We start from the raw sequence: 12,215 nt of genomic DNA on the forward strand, positions 1-12,215 counted from the left end.
AGGAAAACCGTCTGAAGATACGAGATACAATCGCTGCAAATATCAGGCAAAATAGGACCTGCCATGTTTGATAACATTTAACTCAAAATTACGTCAAGATTTAATGCAGGTCGATTCTCGAATCATTTCATCTTTTAGAGCTTCTATTAGCATCAACATGATCCTCACAAACTAGTCTACCCAAATCGCAAAAAGTCACGGTAAAATATAGTTTCGGGATGATTAATTGGAATTGTGAATTGGAAAAATCGGAACTGTGGGGTGTATCAGAATCGGAAAAGTTCGTGCATATTTTCCGATGCGAAAAATGATTCCTTTAACAATCTTTCTTTTTTTATTTTGCTTGTTGATTATTTGATTTTGTTTGTTGGTTATTCGATTTTTCTTGTTGGTTATTCGATTTTGTTTGTTGGTTATTCGATTTTGTTTGTTGGTTATTCGATTTTGTTTGTTGGTTATTCGATTTTGTTTGTTGGTTATTTGATTTTGTTTGTTGGTTATTCGATTTTTCTTGTTGGTTATTTGATTTTGCTTGTTTGTTATTCGATTTTGCTTGTTTGTTATTCGATTTTGCTTGTTTGTTATTCGATTTTGTTTGTTGGTTATTCGATTTTGTTTGGTTATTCGATTTTGTTTGTTGGTTATTCGATTTTGTTTGTTTGTTATTTGATTTTGTTTGTTTGTTATTCGATTTTGTTTGTTTGTTATTCGATTTTGTTTGTTGGTTATTTGATTTTGTTTGTTTGTTATTTGATTTTGTTTGTTTGTTATTTGATTTTGTTTGTTTGTTATTCGATTTTGTTTGTTGGTTATTCGATTTTGTTTGTTGGTTATTCGATTTTGTTTGTTGGTTATTCGATTTTGTTTGTTGGTTATTTGATTTTGTTTGTTTGTTATTTGATTTTGTTTGTTGGTTATTTGATTTTGTTTGTTGGTTATTTGATTTTGTTTGTTGGTTATTTGATTTTGTTTGTTGGTTATTTGATTTTGTTTGTTGGTTATTTGATTTTGTTTGTAGGTTATTTGATTTTGTTCGTCGGTTATTTGATTTTGTTTATTTGATTTTGTTTGTTTGTTATTTGATTTTGTTTGTTGGTTATTTGATTTTGTTTGTTTGTTATTTGATTTTGTTTGTTTGTTATTTGATTTTGCTTGTTTGTTATTTGATTTTGTTTGTTTGTTATTTGATTTTGTTTGTTGGTTATTTGATTTTGTTTGTTTGTTATTTGATTTTGTTTGTTTGTTATTTGATTTTGTTTGTTTGTTATTTGATTTTGCTTGTTGGTTATTTGATTTTGCTTGTTGGTTATTTGATTTTGTTTGTTGGTTATTTGATTTTGCTTGTTGGTTATTTGATTTTGTTTGTTGGTTATTTGATTTTGTTTATTTGTTATTTGATTTTGTTTGTTTGTTATTTGATTTTGTTTGTTTGTTATTTGATTTTGTTTGTTTGTTATTTGATTTTGTTTGTTTGTTATTTGATTTTGTTTGTTGGTTATTTGATTTTGTTTGTTGGTTATTCGATTTTGTTTGTTTGTTATTTGATTTTGTTTGTTTGTTATTTGATTTTGTTTGTTTGTTATTTGATTTTGTTTGTTTGTTATTTGATTTTGTTTGTTTGTTATTTGATTTTGTTTGTTGGTTATTTGATTTTGCTTGTTTGTTATTTGATTTTGCTTGTTTGTTATTTGATTTTGTTTGTTTGTTATTTGATTTTGCTTGTTTGTTATTTGATTTTGTTTGTTTGTTATTTGATTTTGTTTGTTTGTTATTTGATTTTGTTTGTTTGTTATTTGATTTTGTTTGTTTGTTATTTGATTTTGTTTGTTGGTTATTTGATTTTGTTTGTTGGTTATTTGATTTTGTTTGTTGGTTATTTGATTTTGTTTGTTGGTTATTTGATTTTGTTTGTTGGTTATTTGATTTTGTTTGTTGGTTATTTGATTTTGTTTGTTTGTTATTTGATTTTGTTTGTTTGTTATTTGATTTTGTTTGTTTGTTATTTGATTTTGTTTGTTGGTTATTTGATTTTGTTTGTTGGTTATTCGATTTTGTTTGTTTGTTACTTGATTTTGTTTGTTATTTGATTTTGCTTGTTGGTTATTTGATTTTGTTTGTTTGTTACTTGATTTTATTTGTTGGTTATTTGATTTTGTTTGTTGGTTATTTGATTTTGTTTGTTGGTTATTTGATTTTGCTTGTTTGTTATTTGATTTTGTTTGTTTGTTATTTGATTTTGCTTGTTGGTTATTTTATTTTGTTTGTTGGTTATTTTATTTTGTTTGTTGGTTATTCGATTTTGTTTGTTTGTTATTCGATTTTGTTCGTTGGTTATTTGATTTTGTTTGTTGGTTATTTGATTTTGTTTGTTGGTTATTCGATTTTGTTTGTTGGTTATTCGATTTTGTTTGGTTATTCGATTTTTTTTGTTGGTTATTTGATTTTGTTTGTTGGTTATTTGATTTTGTTTGTTGGTTATTTGATTTTGTTTGTTATTTGATATTGTTTGTTTGTTATTTGATTTTGTTTGTTTGTTATTTGATTTTGTTTGTTTGTTATTTGATTTTGTTTGTTTGTTATTTGATTTTGTTTGTTGGTTATTTGATTTTGTTTGTTGGTTATTTGATTTTGTTTGTTGGTTATTTGATTTTGTTTGTTGGTTATTTGATTTTGCTTGTTTGTTATTCGATTTTGCTTGTTTGTTATTCGATTTTGTTTGTTGGTTATTTGATTTTGTTTGTTGGTTATTTGATTTTGTTTGTTGGTTATTTGATTTTGTTTGTTGGTTATTTGATTTTGTTTGTTATTTGATTTTGTTCGTCGGTTATTTGATTTTGTTTGTTTGTTATTTGATTTTGTTTGTTATTCGATTTTGTTTGTTGGTTATTCGATTTTGTTTGTTGGTTATTCGATTTTGTTTGGTTATTCGATTTTGTTTGGTTATTCGATTTTGTTTGTTTGTTATTTGATTTTGTTTGTTGGTTATTTGATTTTGTTTGTTGGTTATTTGATTTTGTTTGTTATTTGATATTGTTTGTTTGTTATTTGATTTTGTTTGTTTGTTATTTGATTTTGTTTGTTGGTTATTTGATTTTGCTTGTTTGTTATTCGATTTTGCTTGTTTGTTATTCGATTTTGTTTGTTGGTTATTTGATTTTGTTTGTTGGTTATTTGATTTTGTTTGTTGGTTATTTGATTTTGTTTGTTGGTTATTTGATTTTGTTTGTTGGTTATTTGATTTTGTTTGTTTGTTATTTGATTTTGTTCGTCGGTTATTTGATTTTGTTTGTTTGTTATTTGATTTTGTTTGTTATTCGATTTTGCTTGTTGGTTATTTGATTTTGTTTGTTGGTTATTTGGTTTTGTTTGTTTGTTATTCGATTTTGCTTGTTGGTTATTTGATTTTGTTTGTTTGTTATTCGATTTTGCTTGTTGGTTATTTGATTTTGTTTGTTGGTTATTTGGTTTTGTTTGTTTGTTATTCGATTTTGCTTGTTGGTTATTTGATTTTGTTTGTTGGTTATTTGGTTTTGTTTGTTTGTTATTCGATTTTGCTTGTTGGTTATTTGGTTTTGTTTGTTTGTTATTCGATTTTGCTTGTTGGTTATTTGATTTTGTTTGTTGGTTATTTGATTTTGTTTGTTTGTTATTTGATTTTGCTTGTTGGTTATTTGATTTTGTTTGTTGGTTATTTGATTTTGTTTGTTGGTTATTTGATTTTGTTTGTTGGTTATTTGATTTTGCTTGTTGGTTATTTGATTTTGTTTGTTGGTTATTTGATTTTGTTTGTTGGTTATTTGTTTTTGTTTGTTTGTTATTTGATTTTGTTTGTTTGTTATTTGATTTTGTTTGTTGGTTATTTGATTTTGCTTGTTGGTTATTTGATTTTGTTTGTTTGTTATTTGATTTTGCTTGTTGGTTATTTGATTTTGTTTGTTTGTTACTTGATTTTGTTTGTTGATTATTTGATTTTGTTTGTTGGTTATTTGATTTTGTTTGTTTGTTACTTGATTTTGTTTGTTGGTTATTTGATTTTGTTTGTTGGTTATTTGATTTTGCTTGTTGGTTATTTGATTTTGTTTGTTTGTTATTTGATTTTGCTTGTTGGTTATTTGATTTTGTTTGTTTGTTACTTGATTTTGTTTGTTGATTATTTGATTTTGCTTGTTGGTTATTTGATTTTGTTTGTTTGTTACTTGATTTTGTTTGTTGGTTATTTGATTTTGTTTGTTGGTTATTTGATTTTGTTTGTTTGTTATTTGATTTTGTTTGTTTGTTATTTGATTTTGTTTGTTGGTTATTTGATTTTGCTTGTTGGTTATTTGATTTTGTTTGTTGGTTATTTGATTTTGTTTGTTTGTTATTTGATTTTGCTTGTTGGTTATTTGATTTTGTTTGTTGGTTATTTGATTTTGTTTGTAGGTTATTTGATTTTGTTTGTTGGTTATTTGATTTTGCTTGTTGGTTATTTGATTTTGTTTGTTGGTTATTTGATTTTGTTTGTTGGTTATTTGATTTTGTTTGTTTGTTATTTGATTTTGTTTGTTGGTTATTTGATTTTGTTTGTTGGTTATTTGATTTTGCTTGTTGGTTATTTGATTTTGTTTGTTGGTTATTTGATTTTGCTTGTTGGTTATTTGATTTTGTTTGTTTGTTACTTGATTTTGTTTGTTGATTATTTGATTTTGTTTGTTGGTTATTTGATTTTGTTTGTTGGTTATTTGATTTTGCTTGTTGGTTATTTGATTTTGCTTGTTGGTTATTTGATTTTGTTTGTTGGTTATTTGATTTTGCTTGTTTGTTATTCGATTTTGCTTGTTTGTTATTTGATTTTGTTTGTTGGTTATTTGATTTTGTTTGGTTAATCGATTTTGTTTGTTGGTTATTTGATTTTGTTTGGTTAATCGATTTTGTTTGTTGGTTATTTGATTTTGTTTGGTTAATCGATTTTGTTTGTTGGTTATTTGATTTTGTTTGTTGGTTATTCGATTTTGTTTGTTGGTTATTTGATTTTGTTTGTTGGTTATTTGATTTTGCTTGTTTGTTATTTGATTTTGTTTGTTATCTGATTTTGTTTGTTGGTTATTCGATTTTGTTTGTTGGTTATTCGATTTTGTTTGGTTATTCGATTTTGTTTGTTGGTTATTTGATTTTGTTTGTTTCTTATTTGATTTTGTTTGTTTTTTTCAATTTTGTTTCAGACAAAACCTTGCACTGCTGATAGCAATAATGAAATAAACAACATTGATTTTAATTCAAATCAAAATGCATACCTCCCCCTCTCCCCACAGGTGTGTTTTTACGTTTGAGAAAATATGTTCATATTGTGGTTTTACGGTATTCGTGGGCAAAATATCAATTTTATAGTTAAATATTTAGAGATCTATAACGAATCGGAATCGGGGAAAACGTTGGAATCGTGCCATCATCTTATCACTAGTAAAATATTTATATTTTTACAGAAAAAACATCGAATTGTAAAATTCCAACCGTTTTCTCTTGTCATTAGTGGAGAATATCTGAACGATGTATACTTGGTAAAACAGGGGTTCCCAACTACCGTGCTGTGGCACATTAGTGTGCCGTGGAACGATTACACTGTGCAACATTCGAAAAAGTATAGAACGTCTGTGGCCACTTTTATATGCACAATGGCATGGAAAATCTATTTCTGGTCTTCTTTTTTTCGAATAAGGTACGCCCCCCCCCACCGCTCTCAAAATTGTCACTTTCGAGAATTTTTCCGATAATATTAACGACGTGAATGATGAACATGGCGAGAGATTCCATCATCTTTCAGTGATGAGGAAACGTTTTAAAGGAAAATGGAACCCTGGCATATTAGCAAACTACTGCTGAAATATAAAAAGAGAAGGGATGACATTCAACACAAAAGGGCTAAAAGGACAAATGTTGTTTAAACTGACAATTCTGTGTTCCTCATTCATAATTAATAATAAAATGTGATTTATAATACATGAAGATGCCTAACTTAGAGATAAAGGTCTGGTTTAGTATCAGGATACTTTCCTTACACAGAGTGTATTGAAAATGGTGGAGATTATAAAGACAAATACATTCTGGAGCATTAAAGATCGCTCATTGCAATGGTACTACTCCCGTCTTCAGAGCATTCAACTTTTTTTTAAGTTAAAAAATACGAAGCCTTACTTTTGGAACAATCCTTGTATTTACTTAATTATAGAGAGTAAAAAGAGAAATATATTTGAGAGAGGGAGAGAGGAAAGACACGCACAGTCACCAGAATGTCAAAAGGAAGAAGCTATTTGGCTAGAAAGCTTTACGGCATCTAGGGCTCTCAACAGTGAAGGGGTGGGATTTTGTTGCTTGTCGGAGGTATTTACGTCGAGGGGGTACTAGTGTTTTGAATTCATCTGAGCACTTGCCATTAACGTACTTGTCAAAGAGGCACAGGGATGCCACAGTTCGGCGATGGGACAGAGGTTGGAGTTTGGCTGACAGTGGGGGGACTTATAAGGTTGGCGACTCTTTTTTGGAACCCCATCTAGAAGCGAGAAACTAATGGCAGATGCACCAACAATGTTCCATGCACGAGCGATTAGTGATTTTGTAAAGATAACGGTACTCACATCGTCAAATATGACAAAAATATTCACATGTATATTAGTCATCGGACGATTCCAATATTTTTGCTCGATTCCGATACAATTACCAAGTTTTCATATTATTTGGGTTCTTCGGACTACTGTTCTCATCTTGAGTGTCATATTTACAGCGTTATGGTTGGTGTAAGATCTGACCATCTCCAGGTGTATCTTGTTGAACTCGGGAATTTGAACAGAATCTCGAACGGAGCACTTTATTTACTTCATGGGGGTAGCATGCTCTCGTTCTGTCAGCCGTGACTGATAGAGGTTCTAAGCAATTCGCAATTGTATTTTTCAGTCGTCCACACTGAGAATTGAACCTTCAACCTTCAAGAGAAGATCACTTTTACAATTGGTTTTTCGAAGTACTCAAACCACCGCGCCACGGGTTCTTGAGAATACGAACAATCAATCGGCACCTCAAATGCCAAGTTTGTTCTAAACTCCCGATTCTAATACAATTTCTGATTCCGATTGTTTTAAATAACTATAGAGTTGTATTTTTATCGGCGTGTGTGTGTGTGTGTGTGTGTGCGCGCGCGCGCGGGGGTCAGATTATTTTCAAAATCTATGAAATATGAGCATATAATTTCTCAAAAAGGTGCTGACACGATTACCAAAATAGAAATTGGCTCTATAACAATAAATACGAAATCTGCATGAATTAAAATATCATATTCAAGCGTAGTTTACGATTGAATAACACTAACCGTGGCCTGCTAGTATATTACTAAATTAGGAATCGATTTCCACGCATATAAAATTGTGAAAATAACGTTTCGTTTTTATTTTATTTGCAGATAAACATCAGGTATATGTTTTGTTAGATAAACACGACATCAGGTAAAATTTGCTTGCCATTTTGCTTTGTTTTGGCGTATTCAGATAATATTAAAACATTTCAAGTGTGCTTTTTTTCAACATTACATTCATAATACTAAGGGGATTTTAACTGAAACTGATTCAGCATTTTTTATGGAAATCGCCCCACACAAGGCATGAAGCCACTTTATGCAATGAGTTAAAAAAAAAAAAAACATTACGTAAAGGTCAAAAACTTGCAACGATACGTGTTAGAAGGAATAGATTGGCCCAGAAAGCAGCAATTCTTTCCTCTCTGTCAGAAATATGACTCACAGAATGCGAGAACTAAAGGATGAAATAAGGATAGTGCGAGATACGATACTGCCGGAAGTAAACCATAAAATCCACTTACTAGTTTTTATCTCTACAATTATATAAACGTAACTTTGTGTATATGAGTTTGTTCTGTATAGACTCCGAAATGGCTGAACAGGTTTTCTTTAAATTTACAAAACTTTAGTGAATAAGTCTGGGAGTAATCTTGGTTAAGTTTTGTCTCAGAATACCTCCGATAATTACCGATAATCGAAACCGTTATTTTAATTTATCTATCATCAGTAAAGCCATTTTTTCCATCTCGTCGCTTATCAACAATGATAGAACAACGGGCCGTGAAAATTCTACTGTGGGTAAGTTGATAGCGTTTTTTTTTTTTTTGTTGTTGTTGTTTGTTTGTATTTTCTTTGTTTTTGTATGGCGTGGTCAGTAGGTTCAAACCCCGCACGTAAATTTCTTAATGTTTTTTTTTTTTCGTTAACTGGAAAGAAGTTTATATAAAATAATGTTATAAAAGAAACAGTAGGTTATCTAGGGTGCAATGTAGAATAGCATATATTTTGGAATAAGTTACCGCATGGAGACACGTGAAGCTTTCTTCCCGGGCGATTCCACGGATTTCGATGACAATAAAGATATAGGAATGTGAAATATTCGTTGATCATCATTCGATCCCGGGCAACGCCGGGTCTCCCTGCTAGTTAGTAATATATAACAAAACTAATATAAAACCATTTGGAGCATATACAGAATATTTTCTTGCATTTTTCTTCTGACCGCGACCTTTAACATTTACTAAAAGCGGAATCCGCTTAAAAAAAAAAAAAAAAAAAAACGAATTCCGTTTTTGTCCGAATTACACACACCCCCACAAAGTTGGATTCCACTAAAAGGAGGAGAACTCATTCCTGAAATTTAAGTTATTGCTCGACATCTTGGATCTTTACGCCTGTACGTGAAAACTACAATTGCCCCCAGAAGTGAAATAAATAATAGCCTAGAGGCTTTTCTATTTTTCTTTTTTATGTAGTGTGTTTTTAAATAACGAGCATGACAATGACTACGGTGCCATCGAGTCAGATAATAGTCATCTTAAGACTAACGAAAAGAAATAGACAAAAAAAAAAAAAAATACGATTAAAATTACTTTCTTTGTATTGAAGAAAAAAAGCTGTCCAAGGCGACTAATTCGCGTATAGATTCTTTTTCTCCTCGCCCCCTCCCCTTGACTTTCTCGTATTGTTAAAGACAGACCTCGTACTCCAACGTCCATACAGGACCCTCCACCTCCTTCCTATTCGCCTAACTCCAGCCATCCAGACTCTCCCGCTGAAACAATGGAGGCCGAAAGCGAAGAAGCGAGCAAAAAAAAAAAAAAAAAAAAAAAAAAAAGGTATAATAATCGCGGCTTGGCGTTTTTGTAAGAAAGAAGGCCAAGACCAGGCAAGCCAGCCATCCTGCCTGCCTGCCACGGACGAGGGGTCGGCAGGGTCAGGCGATTTATGGGGACTGCTTTTTCCTTACCACCGAAAGGGAAAAGGAGTTTTATTTTTAGTAAAGAAGGAGTTTTCTTAAGATACGATTATTTGATCAGTGCGTTTTGTAAAGAAAATTTTTTATTTTAAAATTAATGTTAGGACAATGGGATCGGGAATCAGGGAAAAATGTTCTCTATTTTCCGATACCAAAAACGAATCTTTGGTTTTTGTTAAACATTTTCTATTGGTGATAGGAGAAAACTTGAAGGCCTACTAGACTCTCTCCTCCAGTATCTAACGTCTTCCTGTACATGTGTTTGTCATGACAACCAGATATGATGACACGTAAACACTGACTAAACATGCAAAATCACATAGTATTCGCGGCCCAGATAGGATCTCCTCAGTGCGAATAACCCACGAGGGATGGTGCATTAGCAGTGTCAGAAATTTCGTGAAAACTATTGAATAATTCCACCCGCCATCTTTCGAAGCTTATAACTCCTCGAAAAATGTCATTCAAGCCCTAATTTCTTTTTCAATTAAAGTAGCATTAAAAAAACACAAAAACAAACAACGTTTTTTTTTTGTTTTTTTTTGTTTTTTAAGGTTTAAAACTTCGGACTTTACAGGTAAATTTCTAAAAAACACTACTTTTTTTTGTTTTTAAATTTGAATATATTATTTATTGATCTTTTATCTTCAATTTGTGATATATAAAACTTTGATACATAAATTAATTATTTACTTTTTAATAGACATTTGAAAATGGGGGGGGCTTGAATTAAAAAAAAAAAACGTTTGTCTAAAATATTATATTCGGTTTATTGGAAAGAGCATAACATTTCACATTGACCCTAAAAATATCGTAAAAATAGAATCAATAGAAAACTTTTGATAGATTTTTAAAGTTTAAAAATTGAAAAATACTGAACTCGTAACATTCAATTAATTTCATTACTATTTTTTTTAAAAATATTTCTATTACTTTTTATACAACTTTAATAATTTATTTTGGAAGTATAATCCATAATGAAAATAAACAACCCACCTTTAAAAGAGAAATTACGAGTTTTTTTATATTTTATTTGCAGTTTCGTGTTAGGGGTGTAAAAAATTCCTACAAAAATTCTGATACACCTAGCGATGCACATTTTCCAAGTGATGTTACCTCAACTAGCAACACTAAGCTGGGTACTCCATCAGACTAGATGAATTCTTGTCCTGGAATCTAGTAAGACCAAGAAGAAAGATACACAACAACATATTCAAATAGTCAATTATGGAGAGGGAAAGTATGTCATCAAAAGTGTTCTTCAGATGCTAAACTCAAATTTCTTGTTCTTTCTCAGTGGAGGAGAAATCCTTCACGACTGTGATCATTTTGGGGTTTGTTTTACTATACACACAGATTCGAGAAAATTGTCAAAAAACAAATATATAACAAATAAATGTTATCAAAGGCAAGATGAGTTACTTTTCTACCTGACTGGATAAGTTTTTAGTGTTTTTATTTAATGTAAAATGTTTAACGGGTTCGAAAAACATGCAGTGTTTATTGATATATTTGAAAAAGACAAATGACGGCTATTATTGAATAATATGATATATTGAATTAAAATATTTTTTTATAAAAATATTTAGAATTTCGAAATAAATTACAACAAGTATTTGTTTGTATTTATAAGAAAGTGTATGACCGTCACGGACGCGGGTGCAGAGAGGGCTAGGTGATTTATGGGGACGATTCTTTCTTTACTACCGAAAAAAATCAAGGAAACTAAAGGGAGAAGGAGCTTGATTTTTTAAGAAGAAAGCAGTTTATAATGCGATTATTCGCTCTGTGCGGTTTGCAATGAAAATATTATTTAAAACTTAAGCGTGACAGACCAATGAATATGCTATTTAAAACTTGGACAAACGGACAATGGCTCTTATGAAGATTCATGGACGCATCGGAAAATGATACTGCCGAGTTAATAAAAGGTTGACGCATATCAAGATGAAGCCATTTATTATACGCGCTTGTCAATGAAAGGCTATTTAAAATTAGGATTGACAAAGAAAATGCTATTTCAAATTCAGAAGTTACAAACCAAAAATGTCATTAAAAATTAAAATGTCACAGACCAAAGAAAATGCCATTAAAAATTAAAATGTGACAGACCAAACAAAATGCTATTAAAAATTGAAGCGTGACAAACCACAAAAATACTATTAAGAATTGAAACATGGCAGACCAATGGAAATGATATTACAATTTGAGGCCTGCAAACTGACCGATTACCGAAGGCCTTCAAATGAGTAAACAGAAATAATAAAATAAAATAAATAAAGATAAAATAAATAAAAATAAAATAAATAGAAATAAAATAAATAGAAATAAAATAAATAGAAATAAAATAAATAGAAATAAAGTAAATAGAAATAAAATAAATAGAAATGAAATAAATAGAAATAAAATAAATAGAAATGAAATAAATAGAAATAAAATAAATAGAAATAAAATAAATAGAAATAAAATAAATAGAAATAAAATAAATAGAAATAAAATAAATAGAAATAAAATAAATAGAAATAAAATAAATAAATAAAAAACAATAAATAAAAATAAAATAAATAGAAATAAAATAAATAGAAATAAAATAAAAATAAAATAAATAAAGATAAAATGAATAGAAATAAAATGAATAAAATAAAATGAATAAAAATAAAATAAATTTGTTTTACGACATATCAACCTTTTTCAGGTTATTTAATGCCGAATCTAGTTATTAAAGGTTAATTAAGGTTAATTAAAGGGTGGCTCCACACTCCCTAAGGCCCGCAAGGTGGGGCCTCACCATCGAATATAGTTTTAGGTCATATCCAGGACCAAAATAAAATGATGTTTAGAAGTTAGATAACGGCGAATGAAATTGGACTGCTGTACGATTTTGCAGCGTTAACTTGGGTCACGGTAAGAAAA

At 29.6% G+C, this 12,215-nt stretch overlaps 1 protein-coding gene across 9 annotated transcripts in view; it reads right to left on the reverse strand.

Moving 5' to 3' along the window:
* Window positions 1-12,215, reverse strand: part of LOC145268799 (pre-B-cell leukemia transcription factor 1-like) — an 814,729-nt gene that overhangs the window by 472,498 nt on the left and 330,016 nt on the right. The gene's annotated exons all lie outside the window — the stretch shown is intronic.

Source organism: Euprymna scolopes, chromosome 44 (genome assembly GCF_053919585.1).
Source record: "Euprymna scolopes isolate OS-2025 chromosome 44, ASM5391958v1, whole genome shotgun sequence".
Lineage (NCBI taxonomy): Eukaryota > Metazoa > Mollusca > Cephalopoda > Sepiida > Sepiolidae > Euprymna > Euprymna scolopes.